Below are 14,628 nucleotides of genomic sequence, written 5' to 3'. Positions count from 1 at the left end.
CGTCGTCAAAGCGTGGCGCAACCAAGACGATGAAAGCAGGAGAAACATGCACCATCGATGTTGTCGATGAAGCAACCGGCAGGCCGCTGGAGCCCAGCAAGAACGCCACCAAGTTTGTCAGCCAATGCGGAGCCGTTGTTAGAGACAACGTCTCGATCACCCGCCAGGAGTGGAATGAGCCAAAGAAGGCACGTGTTGGTTTCACTTTTGTCGATAAGAGAGAAAAAAAAGATTGCTTCAACAAGCTTATGGAACATTTCGTTCTACCTCCGGAATACCGCAAATACGATGAGGAGGGTAACAAGATTGCGGAAAACAAGGAGAGGCGCAAGCTAGTCAAACAGTTCGCTCTTTCTAGGATGGCCAACGCATTCCGAAATACAAGCAAAATCTAGCCCATGACTTTGTCAACCAGGGCAAGACTCCGGATTTCATAGGACAATATGAGAAACTGCAACATGATTGGCCAGAATTTGTGAAGCAAAAGAAATCGGAGCAGTTCCTTGAACTATCGAGAAAAAATAAGGAAAATGCGGCCAAGAAGGAGTACAATCATAAAATGGGGCCAGGAGGGTATCGCTTTGGCAGCCTAAGTGGGAGAAGATGGAGAACGAGCTGAGGGCGCGAGGAATCCGTCCAGGTACGGAGGGATGGGACCCAAGGGCCAAAAAGCTGGTGGTACGGGCATGGGGGATCGCTGAACCCGGAGACAGGGGAGTGTGTTTATCAGGGCAAAATAATTACACCCACCCAAAAGCTTATTGAGGCAATGAGGGAGGCTCAAGAGGGGAGGATCAGGTTCAACAGAGAGAACGACGCCCTGACAAAAGCCCTCGGGAATCCTGAACACGGAGGACGTATACGAGGCATGGGGCCCATTCCGTGGAAAATAGGGTTCCCCGGAACGATGACCCGTACGGTTCTGAGAGCCGTAAGAGAAAGATGGATCGGGATGCAGATGTTGTGGCGAAGTTGGTAACTGAAATGGATGTGATGAAGAAAACCGTGAGTGTACTAGTCGCCGAAAGAGATGCAGCTCGGGCGCAGCATGTCGAAGATCATCCAATGGATCTCGGAAGCCAGCGAGAAGAAGCAGCGTGGCTTCCACGGAGGCCTCACCGGCTGGTGCACCGACGATAGAAATTACTGCACCGGAGCCTGCGGTGGTCGAAATTACTGCACCGGAGCCTCCTCGCTACCCCGTGGACGATATAAAGGAGATGAAAGCATGTCATCTGTATTATCCTATCGGGAACATGTCCATGAAGGTAGCCATCGGCAGTGCTTTACCACTGGAGCACTCCACCACAACAACCCCATTCAAGATGGCTATGCTCGTGTGACGGTGGAGGAGATAGTCCAACGGTTTGAGGACACGGACATTGACATTGCTACACCTGAAGGGGTGAAAAGACTTGGAGATGTCAAGCGCCGGTTCATTCTATGGCAGAAGAAATTTATCAAGTTTCCGGGCGAGGCGCCAACAAGTCCACCCCCGTACGGTGGTGGTGGTGGCGGTGGCGGTGGCGGTGGCGGTGGCGGTGGCGGTGACGGTGGCGGTGGCGGTGACGGTGGCGGTGGTGCTTCACCTAATACACCTCATTCCACGTCAGCCCACGCCGCCGCCCGATCCTCGTCCGGCGGGTGATCGGACACCGGTACCGCCCCCAATCCACCTCCGGCGAAGAAGCGAAGCAGTCTGGGTTATTAACCCGGACCCTTACGTACCTAAGAAAACAAAGGTACCGGAGGTATCACTGAAGCCTCTCCCCACGAGGCCTTGGGAAAGTAGTGCCGAGGAAGTCGAGGCGGGCGCGGCTGCTGATTTAGAGAAATGGAAGGCGGCGTCAAGAGGAAAATAGAGGGCGAGCCCAAGCCGGTATATTCGACAAGGAAAAGCAGTGGGCTAAGTCATTTTTGAACACACCGTCCCAAGCCGCGAAGAATGCACTCGACGACTATTTACGTGAACTTCGTAGGCAAGCACTCGCGTTCAAGAACAGGAAAGAGTTGGCGGAGAAGAAAGCCGTGAAGGACGAGGCCGAGTCAAAATTAGAAAGGGGAAAGAAGTTGCCCAGCTCGGGGAACAAAGTAAACAATCGATCGCCCCGCTCATAGTGCAAGCCGCCGATCCGGATGCCCCCGATATCATAGCAGCTGCGGCAAGACATGGATTGACCGTAACGAGTGCCGGAGAACAAGCGGCCGAGTTAGGTATCACTCTTCGTGCCTTTGCTAGGCCTTGATGAGGCGCCAATGAAGGACGTAGTATTTACATATGTGAAGAATGGCCCTCTCGTCGAGCCTGCGCAGGAAGGGGATCTACCTCGACAAATGCTAGGTCTGCTAAATTGGTACAAGGGTTACATAAAACATAAAAACGCCAAAGACTATATCTATGCGGAAGTTAGATATGAGCATCACTTCAAACATTACTGGGTACAAATTCCTCTCGAGTGAATTGTTCCAGCTGTTCAATCTGCGCGACCTCGACAAATCTATCATCGGTTGCTACGTTACTGTAAGTGATTTATTAATTTCTACCCCATCTCGTTCATTGCCTGCACCGTCCTAACTATCTTGTTGTGTACGCTATTATGCGAGAATGAAGAAGCGGGAAATGCGAATAAGGAACATCCATGATGTTGGGTTCATTGACCCACACATCGTTAATTCACATGTGTTAGAACACCACCCCGCCGACGTGGAGGATGACCTGTGGCGGTTTATTAGAAAAACAACAGAAAAGTGATATTCTATTTCCTTACCATTTTGGGTGAGTGTTTCTGTCTTGAGCACATTCTCTTTTGTTTACTCCATGCATGGTATGTGGCTAATCGATGAGTTATGCATGACTGTGCATGTATCGTGTCCGCAGGTTCCACTGGATTCTTATGGTAATTAAAGTTCAGACCTCCTCAGTTCTCGTCCACGACTCTCTGAATATGGATCCGGCGCTTTGGGGCGACATGAGAAAAATGATGCAAAAGTAATTATTTTCATTCATTTGCGCTCTATATCGATCGGCCTATTTCGTTCATCATTTCCTAATATCAAGTAACTAATTAATAACTCTCTTGTTTATTTAATTTTCTTTGCCTCGTAGGGTTTGGAGACGGTTCGTAGATACCAAGGTCGGTGAATTCAAAAAAGAGCTACATTTTAAAATGGCAGTGCGGACGACTGGGGATACTCAGCCACCGGGGACCAACCTATGTGGATACTATGTTTGTGAGAGGATCCGGAGATACTGCAATGAGCGGGACCAGACGTGTGAGAACAACATCCTGAGGAATAACCTCCGGAAGACGCTTAGTCAGAAGCTCGCTTCCGACCACTTCAAGAGGAACTAGCTGGATGGTTGGCGAGGAAGTCATCGATCCTAAAGGAGAACACTATTACGATGACGTAGAACTTTATATGCACCAGAATTTGTAACTAACTTGTTCAAAATTGTATATGGTCATCCGATATTGAATATATATTGTATATGGTCATCCGATATTGAATATATATTGTATATTCCTCTTGAATTCTTTTTGGTTCTAATTTCAAATTTGTTTGAAATTGTACATTCATATGCATGTATGTATACAGTACCGTAGAATATGTGAAACTCCTTCAAAATTAAAACCCAAAAGAAATAAAATAATACAAATTAAATAGAAACCAGATTTAGGGGAGGGGGCTAAAACCCTAAACCCTGCGGAGGCCTTTAGTCGCGGTTGGCCTAAATATGTGAAACTCCTTCAGAATTAAAACCCAAAAGAAATAAAATAATACAAATTAAAAAGAAACCAGATTTAGGGGGAGGGGGGCTAAAACCCTAAACCCTGCGGAGGCCTTTAGTCGCGGCTGGCCAGAAGAACCGCGACTAAAGGTCCTCCGCCCTGGCGCTCGCCTGCGGCCCACGTGGACGGGCCTTTAGTCGCGGTTCGTAAGGAACCGCGACTAAAGGGGGGGGCCTTTAGTCGCGCAGCTTTGGTCGCGGTTGCGCCACCGCGACTAATGGCAGTTGCCAACCGCGACCAAAGCCCTTTTTTCCACCAGTGTACGCCGAGGGCCGTGGCATACGCCGACGGCCAAATGTCGGGGCCGTCGGTGTATGGCCCGGCACGGACAGCCAGCGAGTCTCACCTCCGGCGTATCGTTGCCGTCGGCGTAGCGAAGTCTACGCCGAGGGCAGCCCTCGGCATATGTTTGGCCCTAGGCGTAGACAGGGCTACGCCGACGGCCACCCTCGGCGTAGACTATTTGTCAAATTTGTCTAATTTTGTAAAAATCATAACTAATTCATATGATGTCAGAAAAATGCGTATAAGGTATCAAAATGTTCAGAAAAACATCCTCTATCCGTTTATGTCAAAATCATGCATATTTGAATCATGTATATCATGTTAATATAGTAACAATTCAAACACTTTCTTATATGTCATCGGGTTCCCGTTTTGGCCAGATGGCGATTTAAACGAAGTTAGAAAATCCCGCGGAGCCGCATGGCGTCATTTTATGTGTCCTAATAACCACTCCAAAAGACGGAATTGGAATACAACATTTATTTTGGAACACCCTTCACAAACAGGGCTATCAAGTTCGGAGTTCTATGACTTTTAGGGAAAATGAGAAGGAAACGGTCCGTGACACCGCATAGTTTGTCGGAACGAGACCATATTTGACACGTGCGTGGTCCCTGGGATGGGAAGCAATGCCCCAGAAGCGGATTTCCAATCCGACCCATGGCCGATGGTTTTTTCATTTTCGGGGTGCTAAAACGGGTTTTTTTGTGAACCAGCTACATGAGGCGTATTTTTGTATGCGCGAGACCTCCGCGTAGTAGTAGGACACCGCCTCTGCACCACATATCACATGTCATATGTGCGTGCTAGCTATCTGGGAATCTCTGCGGCTTCCTGCCGTGTTCGCTGAATCCGCTGGAAAGTGACCGGATTTGAACTAGGGGTACACTTTCCGTCGCTCAATAAATTCTGGGAAAAATATTTTTAGGTCTACAACTCATCACTTTATGTGCTAAATTTTTTCCGTTTAGCACGATGGTGAATGGGTGCAACAGCGCGCCCGGTACGGCCATACCGCATCTCCGTGGGGCCCGTTTTGGCCGGATGGCAATTTAAACTAAGTTAGAAAATCCCTTGGAGCCGCATGGCGTCATTTTATGTGTCCTAGTAACCACTCCAAAAGACGGAATTAGGATACAACAATTATTTTGGAAAACCCTTCACAAACAGAGCTATCACGTCCGGAGTTCTATAGCTTTTAGGGCAAATGAGTAGGAAACGGTCCGTGACACCGCATAGTTTGTCGGAACGAGGCCATATTTGGCACGTGCGTGGTCCCTGGGATGGGAAGCAATGCCCCGGAAGCGGATTTCCAATCCGACCCATGGCTGATGGTTTTTTCATTTTCGGGGTGCCAAAACGGGTTTTTTTTTGTGAACCAGCTACATGGGGCGTATTTTTGTATTGCGCGAGACCTCCGTGTACTAGTAGGACACCGCCTCCGCACCATATATCACATGCCATATGTGCGTGCTAGCTATCTGAAAATCCCTGCGGCGTCCTGCTGTGTCCCGCCGAATCCGCTGGAAAGTGACCGGATTTGAACTAGGGGTACACTTTCCATCGCTCAATAAATTTCGTGAAATTTTTTTTAGGTCTATAACACATCACTTTATGTGCTAATTTTTTTCCGTTTAGCATGTTGGCGAACGGTGCACCAGCGCGTCCGGTACGGCCATTTCGCATCTCCCGAGGGGGCCGTTTTGGCCAGATGACAAGCTGGACGTCATATTTGGATTACTCTAATTTTTAGGTTCAAATGATGATATGGATGTTATATTTAGATTCCTCTCATTTTTCTGATCGATTTAGACATATTATTTGTGGAATTTCAGTTTTTCGATTTAAAGATATTAATTATTTCATATTAAATAGAAAAAACCAAAAAATAAAATTATTTTGTTGTTATTTGAATTAAATATTATTATTCATTGTTACTTATACATTCATTGTTGTTTACTTAAGTAATTTTTTGGAATTAAAAAATAAAGAGTTGTGACCTCACGGTGCAAGGGTTAATAGGGTTGATAGACTATTATTATCAGTAAGGTGTCAATTCTTTAAGGGAAGCTCATCCGAATGGAACCAAGAAGTTAAGCGTGCTGAGGTTGGAGTAGTGTGAAGATGGGTGACCGGCTGGGAAGTTTAACCATGATTGTAATTTGACCTAGGATTAAGTGTACTTAGAGCTAAAAGTGTATGGGTGAAAGACAAATAAGTAAAAAAATTAAAAAAAATGGTGTAGAAAAATAAAAATTTTAAAAATTTTAAAACTCTATGCCGACGGCAAAGCCCTCGGCATATAAAAAAAATATTTTTTTTTCGAATTTTTTTTTGAACTTTTTTTGGAAAAGTGAAAATTCAAATTTTTAAAATTTGTATGCCGACGGTTTTGCCGTCGGCGTAGCGTGCTACGCCGACGGCCGGGCTACGCCGACGGCAATATTATCTATGCCGAGGGACCTAAACGCCGACGCCATACGCCGAGGGCTGCCGTCGGCGTAGCCTATGCCGAGGGCCAGGCGTGGCTACGCCGAGGGCAGCTGGCCATCGGCATATGCGTCCATTCCTGTAGTGCTTGTGGCCTGCTTCACTTCTGCCATGCATGTGGATGGTTTGTAGTAAAAGATCAGGCTTATGTGCGTGACTGCAAGGTCTTCACATAGCCATTTTTTCGAATCCAGAAGTCTATCCGAGCCAAGTTTTTAGTAAAAGATCACACTTGTGTGTGTGAATGACTGAGTGCAAGGTCTTCAGTATCAGGGTACTACATAGTATCATTTTCTTGTGAGCGGTATCGTGTTGTAGAATCGCATCTTAGTATCATGATACTATGAGATTTATATTCTCGATAAAAAAATGTGTGTATATATATAAATATACCTCAAATGTATTTTAATTTTAAGGAAATTTTCAGCATATTATATGTCTTTTACGGAGTCTTATCACTTGGGCCTCGTTTGTCAACAAAGTTTTGCTAAAACTGAAGTAATACAAAATCATTGCATTTAACTGCGTAGCACATCAATACTTCGGTTTTGGAAAAGAAGGTCTGCCTGGACATGGTTTTTTGGTTTATAGGTCTAAATGCACCTATTATGAAAAATTCATTCTAATTTTATTCTAAAATGTTGAAAAATTAAGATGAAAAATCCTGGATGTACATTTGAAAATTCTATGTTGACTCACAAAAGTTTGTGGAAAACATACATTTTATGTGGCCTGTGTAAAAAAGATAAAACATGTCACGTAAAAAGCTATTTCGGATCACCGAAAATTGTCTTTTTACACAGCCCATAAAAATATCATTTCTTTGCCAAACTTAGTGTGTGAACATAGAATGTCAAGATATACATCCAGATTTTTCTAAAAGATTTTTTAGACAACGAGTGCATCTGCATCTATGAGCCAAAGGTGATTTCCCGGTCTGGAGATGTTTTTCCAACACTTAAAAAAATTGCACATTTCAGAGATAATGCAATATTAATATCAGTCTTTAGCTACAGCTAAACACATCAAAGTACATGAAACTGTAGTATTTTAAGAAACTGTAGTATTGCTAAAGTACTTCAAAGACACTTTGCTATCAAACATAGCCTTATTAATGTTTCATTTATATATTGAATTCAGGCCTACGTCTAATGCATGATATGAGCATAACTATTCACAAACCAACGAAACAAAAGACGGTATTCATTTTTCATTTATATTTACTTTGAAGCTAGTACATATACTATGGTGAATGCTTTATTTCACGTACAATCTTATCCATTCCGTCCAAACTACTGAATGTGAATGTTTTCTTTTTAAATACTTAGTTCCCTGTGCGACTCTGAAACAACTTTTACTTATTAGCTTGCCACACCGTTGTGCCGCCTTTACTTCTAGCGTAAGAGTGGGATCATATGGTATTGACTTTGCATCACAAGATACTAAGGATACCACGATACACATATCACCATCAGGGCCGGGCCATCAATTGATGGCCCTGTGCGACATTTTAAATGGGGCCCTATCTTACTAGAAAAAATATGACTAATGAAAAACTATAATGCATATATATGCCATAGGTGGTATTTTGAACTAAGAACTACTTGCGCCTGTATATTCGAAATTAGTGGTAAAATCGGCTTAAAATTAATTTCAATAGGAAACAAATTGTATGGTTTAACAAACCAATCGGACCGGCGGTCCAACCGAAAAACATACATATAATGGTAATGGGTTTAATACATTTAAACTATTCAGGTTTTAAAACTAGGATTTTTTTCTTCAAAACCTCGAAGGCTTAGCATGCAAATATATCCCAATACGTACATGTACTTATATAAGAAAAAAAACCATTACGCTAACACTATATCAAACATATCTCACAATTTATATAAATTATAATTTTGGGGATATTATCATTTAGCTATTTTTTTCATAGCACGTACATGCAAAACAGCATAGCCATCAGTTGGAATAGCGAAAATAGTAAAAACTGGATGCGACTACAGGACTCGATCTTTGCACCTTCAGTTTATACCGAGGTGCACACGCTAGCCGACGAGCACCACTTGTGCTGAAGCATTTTTTTGTTTATTACCTGAACTATAATATATACTGTATAATGTAAAACCAGAAATTTGGGCCCCAAACACGGACTGCACTCCTGTGGGCCCGGGCCTGATCACCATACAAGTGAAGTGCTACTACATTAGGATACCATCATGATACGTATCGGTTGACAGCGATAGTATTTTAGTATATGGTAAGATACCCTATACGTATCGAGATACTGACAAAGTGAGCACATATGTTCTTGCAATTCTTAGACCCCTGATTCCCACCCACATGAGTGCTGGGGGTATGAATTTAGTGTAGAGTACTTATTAACTAGTGACAACCACGATCGAGTTTGCGGTTGCCACAGTCACACTGAGATTTAGGTTTGAAAATGTGAGCATTTAGCTAGCATAATATGTACTACCGAAAATAGAAACGAATAAGCTAGCCAGCACTTTGAAGCAGTAACTTATATCGACTGATTCTGGGTATCAAAACGAGTCACTTCAACCGGCGCGCGCGTGTAAACCACACGGAGAGCTACGCCGACCGCCACCGCGCCAAGGACGCGCCGACAGCGCATATCCGGCACTGCGGAATCCGATCGAGCTGCACGTATACGTACTCGTGATCTCGATCGATTTTAGGATTAAAGCGAGGGGATGGAGGATGGAAAGGGTGAAAGGGAAACGACCGTGGATAGGTAGCTAGTGGAACACGACGATGGAATCACCGTAATCTCATCTCCTGATCACCTCGCATAAAGAGACGCCAGGAGGGCCATCAATCACAGTCACATGCTTGCGCTGCACCTGGACGTACGTCTCTCTCTTCTGCCTCTCTGTGGATGATCGGACATCACTATAAGAGGAAATTCGCTTTTGTAGTTCTGTTTGCGGATTTCATTAAACTAAGAAGGTTATCCAACGTTTTATCTGCACACTTTATGCCGTGTTTCGTGCTAGAAGGGGGGCGGGTTGTTGACGTATATTGTACTCTGTATAGCTCATATAGAAAGTCTGACCATGTCTCCAGATGGATAGGATCCATGAGCGCTAGAATAGCATCGTGGGTTATCCCACAACGGCACTAACACAACGGCACGATCATCTGTGCTCGTGTGTATATGTGTAACCTCTGTTGATAATGAAAGAGTGTGGTTGAGTGTACAATTCAGTTTCGTATCAGAGCTACTTCTCCCCTCTCGTGCTCTTCCCTTCCTCTCCAGTTCTCTCTGATGGTGAACTCTGACGATGAGTCTCCCTCGCGCCACCTAACCAAAACCTCTGTGCAGCTCCTTCCCTCTCCCCCGACGACGGACGGCGTCGACATCACTCGCTTCATCAAGTTCAAACTCGACGCGGAGATCGGCAACTACAACAAGTGGCGCAACTTCTTCCTCTTCGTTCTCACCAAGTTCAACGCGCGGGATCATGTCGAGGAGGAGACGGACCCGCACCTCGCCGACGCAGAATGGCGGGCCGCTGACGTCGACATTGTGCTCTGGATCTACACTACCATCTCCGATGAGCTCCAAGACGTCATCCTCCAGGCCGACAGCACGGCCTACACCGCGTGGAAAGCTCGCCAGCCCTTCTTCACCGAGAACGCCGCCGGCCGCGAGATCCACCTCGACAAGGAATTCCACAACCTCAAGCAAGGCGACATGAGTGTGGTGGCTTACTGCCGCAAACTCAAGAGCGTGGCCGATCAGCTCGGCGACGTTGGCGCTCCCGTCACCGACAAAAAGCTCACCATGCGCCTCATCGACAGTCTTGATCGCCGTTTTCGTACTAAAGGTGAGCTGCTGGAGGGAGGCATCACCTTCCCCACGTTCATGCAGGCGCAGTCGTGTCTTCAGCTCGCCGAACAGAAGCTCAACGCCGAGGAGACGGAGACTCCCCAGTTTCTGCACGCCAACGGCAACAACGGAGGCCCCGACGGACATGGCGGGTCTAGCGCACCCACCTTTCGCTTCAACGGGACGTGCTACTCGTGCGGTGAGCCGGGCCACATGGCTCGCAACTGCACGTGCGGTGATCGCGAAGGAGGGCAACAGGGTCGAGGCGGCGGCCTGATACGTCTCCGACGTATCGATAATTTCTTATATTCCATGCCACATTATTGATGATATCTACATGTTTTATGCATACTTTATGTCATATTTATGCATTTTCCGGCACTAACCTATTAACGAGATGCCGAAGAGCCAGTTGTTGTTTTCTGTTGTTTTTGGTTTCAGAAATCCTAGTAAGGAAATATTCTCGGAATTGGACGAAATCAACGCCCAGGGGCCTATTTTCACACGAAGCTTCCAGAAGACCGAAGATGATACGAAGTGGGGCCACGAGCTGGCGACATAATAGGGCGGCGCGGCCCAGCCCTTGGCCGCGCCGACCTAGCGTGTGGGGCCCTCGTGTGGCCCCCTGACCTATCTCCTCCGCCTACTTATAGCCTTCGTCGTGAAACCCCCAGTACCGAGAGCCACGATACGGAAAACCATCCAGAGACGCCACCGCCGCCAATCCCATCTCGGGGGATTCAGGAGATCGCCTCCGGCACCCTGCCGGAGAGGGGAATCATCTACCGGAGGACTCTTCACCGCCATGGTCACCTCCGGAGTGATGAGTGAGTAGTTCACCCCTGGACTATGGGTCCATAGCAGTAGCTAGATGGTCGTTTTCTCCTCATTATGCTTCATTGTCGGGTCTTGTGAGCTGCCTAACATGATCAAGATCATCTATCTGTAATGCTATATGTTGTGTTTGTTGGGATCCGATGGATAGAGAATACTATGTTATGTTGATTATCAATTTATTATCTATGTGTTGTTTATGATCTTGCATGCTCTCCATTATTAGTAGAGGCTCTGGCCAAGTTTTTACTCTTAACTCCAAGAGGGAGTATTTATGCTCGATAGTGGGTTCATGCCTCCATTAAATCTGGGACAGTGACAGAAAGTTCTAAGTTTGTGGATGTGCTGTTGCCACTAGGGATAAAACATTGATGCTATGTCCGAGGATGTAGTTATTGATTACATTACGCACCATACTTAATGCAATTGTCTGTTATTTTCAACTTAATACTGGAAGGGGTTCGGATGATAACCTGAAGGTGGACTTTTTAGGCATAGATGCATGCTGGATAGCGGTCTATGTACTTTGTCGTAATGCCCAATTAAATCTCACAATATTCATCATATCATGTATGTGCATTGTCATGCCCTCTCTATTTGTCAATTGCCCAACTGTAATTTCTTCACCAACATGCTTATTCTTATGGGAGAGACACCTCTAGTGAACTGTGGACCCCGGTCTTATTCTTTTACATCGATACAATCTACTTCAATACTTGTTCTACTGTTCTCTGCAAACAATCATCATCATCCACACTATACATCTAATCCTTTGTTACAGCAAGCCAGTGATATTGACAACCTCACTGTTTCGTTGGGGCAAAGTATTTTGGTTGTGTTGTGCAGGTTCCACGTTGGCGCCAGAATCCCTGGTGTTGCGCCGTACTACATCTCGCCGCCATCAACCTTCAACGTGCTTCTTGGCTCCTACTGGTTTGATAAACCTTGGTTTCTTACTGAGGGAAAACTTGCCGCTGTACGCATCACACCTTCCTCTTGGGGTTCCCAACGGTCGTGTGTTGTACGCGTATCAAGACTGTTTTCTGGCGCCGTTGCCGGGGAAATCAAGACACGCTGCAAGGGGAGTCTTCCACTTCCAATCTCTTTACTTTGTTTTTGTCTTGCTTTATTTTATTTACTGCTTTGTTTGCTGCATTATATCAAAAACACAAAAAAATTAGTTACTTGTTTTACTTTATTTAATTCCATGCATGTTTTTATTTCACTAGTTAGGCTTAATGGAAAACAACAAAAATATTAGAGATCTTTATAGTATTTATCTTGAGTTAGGACATGAGGTGTTTGAAGAGAAAATTAAAAAACCTATGGAACTTTATATGGGTGCTAATGGCAATGTTATTAGTATGAATGCTTTGAACACTATTATTGCTAATGCTATGGAAGAATTTAAGCTTGGGGAAGCTGGTTTTGATGAGCATGATATTTTTAGTCCCCCAAGCATGGAGGAGAAAATTTACTTTGATGATACTTTGACTCCCATTTATGATGATAGTGGTATTTTGGTGCCACCTACTATGGAGGATAAAGTTTATTATGATTATACTATGCCTCCTATATTTGATGATTATGGTGATGAGAATAATAATGATAGCTACTTTGTTGAATTTGCGCCCACTACAATTAATAAGAATGACTATGCTTATGTTGGGAGTAGTAATTATTTTATGCATGAGACTCATGATAAGAATGCTTTATGTGATAGTTATATTGTTGAGTTTACTCATGATGCTACTGGATATTATTATGAGAGAGGAAAATATGGTTGTAGAAATTTTCATGTTACTAAAACACCTCTCTATATGCTAAAAATCTTGAAGTTGCGCTTGTCTAGTTTTCTTATGTTTATTGCATTATGCCTACATAATTTGTTTATTTACAAGATTCCTTTTCATAGGAAACATGTTAGGCTTAATTTTTTTTTGAATTTGCCTCTTGATGCTCTCTTTTGCTTCAAATATTATTTCTTGCGAGTGCATCATTAAAATCACTGAGCCCATCTTAATGGCTATAAAGAAAGCACTTCTTGGGAGATAACCCATGTGTTTATTTTGCTACAGCACCTTTATTTTATATTTGAGTCTTGAAAGTTGTTACTACTGTAGCAACATCTCCTTATCTTAGTTTTGTGCATTGTTGTGCCAAGTAAAGTCGTTGATAGTAAGGTTCATACTAGATTTGGATTACTGCGCAGAAACAGATTTCTTTGCTGTCACGAATCTGGGCCTAATTCTCTGTAGGTAACTCAGAAAATTATGCAAATTTACGTGAGTGATCCTCAGATATGTACGCAACTTTCATTCAATTTGAGCATTTTCATTTGAGCAAGTCTGGTTCCTCTTAGAAATTCATCTTTACGAACTGTTCTGTTTTGACAGATTCTGCCTTTTATTTCGCATTGCCTGTTTTGCTATGCTTGATGGATTTTTCGATTCCATTAACTTTCAGTAGCTTTGTGCAATGTCCAGAAGTGTTAAGAATGATTATGTCACCTCTGAACATGTAAATTTTGATTGTGCACTAACCCTCTAATGAGTTGTTTTGAGTTTGGTGTGGAGGAAGTTTTCAAGGATCAAGAGAGGAAGATGATACGACATGATCAAGGAGAGTGAAATCTCTAAGCTTGGGGATGCCCCGGTGGTTCACGCCTGCATATTTTAAGAAGACTCAAGCGTCTAAGCTTGGGGATGCCCAAGGCATCCCCTTCTTCATCGACAACATTATCAGGTTCCTCTAGTGAAACTATATTTTTATTCCATCACATCTTATGTACTTTGCTTGGAGCGTCGGTTTGTTTTTGTTTTTGTTTTGTTTGAATAAAATGGATCCTAGCATTCATTGTGTGGGAGAGAGACACGCTCCGCTGTTGCATATGGACAAATATGTCCTTAGGCTTTACTCATAATATTCATGGCGAAAGTTTCTTCTTCGTTAAATTGTTATATGGTTGGAATCAGAAAATGATACATGTAGTAATTGCTATAATGTCTTGGATAATGTGATACTTGGCAATTGTTGTGCTCATGATTAAGCTCTTGCATCATATACTTTGCACCTATTAATGAAGAAATACATAGAGCTTGCTAAAATTTGGTTTACATAATTGGTCTCTCTAAGGTCTAGATAATTTCTAGTATTGAGTTTGAACAACAAGGAAGACGGTGTAGAGTCTTATAATGTTTACAATATGTCTTTTATGTGAGTTTTGCTGCACCGGTTCATCCTTGTGTTTGTTTCAAATAACCTTGCTAGCCTAAGCTTTGTATCGAGAGGGAATACTTCTCATGCATCCAAAATCCTTGAGCCCACCACCATGCCATTTGTGTCCACCATACCTACCTACTACATGGT

Source organism: Lolium perenne, chromosome 7 (assembly GCF_019359855.2).
Source record: "Lolium perenne isolate Kyuss_39 chromosome 7, Kyuss_2.0, whole genome shotgun sequence".
In the NCBI taxonomy this organism is placed as follows: domain Eukaryota; kingdom Viridiplantae; phylum Streptophyta; class Magnoliopsida; order Poales; family Poaceae; genus Lolium; species Lolium perenne.
The sequence above is the reverse complement of the archived record's forward strand: the minus strand, read 5'-3'. Positions refer to the sequence as shown.